Below are 1014 nucleotides of genomic sequence, written 5' to 3'. Positions count from 1 at the left end.
GCTTGAAAATGAGCGACAAGGCAACATCAGAACTCCCCTGGGAAGGCCTCATATCTGACTTGCTGAGAAAGAATAAAACACAGCCGCTTTGGGATTAAGAATTCGTTTTTATTTTGTTGATCATTGAAATGTTCGTGACTTTTACTGATTGTATGGAGGGCAAAAAGGGTTAAATATGACCGGTGAATCATGCTGTTTGTTGGGGCCTGATATTGTGTTTTAGGGGCCTGATATCAAAGGTCGGGGCTCGATATCGGGGGTGTCATATGGTTGGTGACGTTTCAACCATAGTAGATCGTTCTCTCACTTTCTTGCCCCAACTTTCGCGCGGCCAGTTTTAGGAAAATTGTTTCGAACAGGAACTCTTGCTACGCAGGCTAGCATTTTGCATTTGTCCTTGCTTTGCTCTCTGATTTTTACACTGATCGCCTCAATTTGCTGTCCTTTATCATAGCCTGAGTTATCATCGTACCAAGGAACGAACTCGTCGGATGATGAAGACTCAGAGTTACTTATCGTATTCACTGGCGCTCAAGGCCTCGCCGGCGATTGCTTCCGCCTTGCAGATAAATTTCGCGTGACAATTCACAAGGTCGTTTTAACCACTAGTATGCAAGAAGGTAAGACTGATTTTTACATCCAAGAATTACTTTCAGAATGCCCACTTCTGTTTGATGTTCTTAAAATAATGCGATATGCTTTAGAAATTCATACAATGCAATAAAATTGCACGGCGTGAATCATGCATTTAATTTACGCGACACTCTTGAAGGCAAATTACAGTGGTTTCGCCCACAAGGTGATTCGCCCACAACGAAAAGGTTTCGCCCACACTTAAGATGATTTGCCCACGCATCTTATGAAGGAAATAAAACGGTTAAAAACATCGCAACAGAATTCACTAAAGATGCCTCCGTGGCAGACGTATTTTATTGATCTGGCTGTTTCTCTCTACCGAAAAGCGGGGAAATGGCGAGCAAAGGGGGCCGATAGAAATGGTAGAAATGCCGCCGA

At 43.3% G+C, this 1014-nt stretch overlaps 1 protein-coding gene across 1 annotated transcript in view; it reads left to right on the top strand.

Moving 5' to 3' along the window:
* Positions 1–336: 336 nt before the first annotated feature.
* Positions 337–1014, top strand: part of LOC138049141 (uncharacterized) — a 23002-nt gene continuing 22324 nt past the window's right edge. Inside the window, exon 1 of the mRNA XM_068895290.1 lies at positions 337–620. The gene's annotated coding sequence lies outside the window, so the exon portion shown is untranslated. The remainder of the gene's footprint in view (positions 621–1014) is intronic.

Source organism: Montipora capricornis, chromosome 5, assembly GCF_036669925.1.
Source record: "Montipora capricornis isolate CH-2021 chromosome 5, ASM3666992v2, whole genome shotgun sequence".
Taxonomy (NCBI): domain Eukaryota; kingdom Metazoa; phylum Cnidaria; class Anthozoa; order Scleractinia; family Acroporidae; genus Montipora; species Montipora capricornis.
This window is presented reverse-complemented; position numbering and strand designations above follow the sequence as displayed.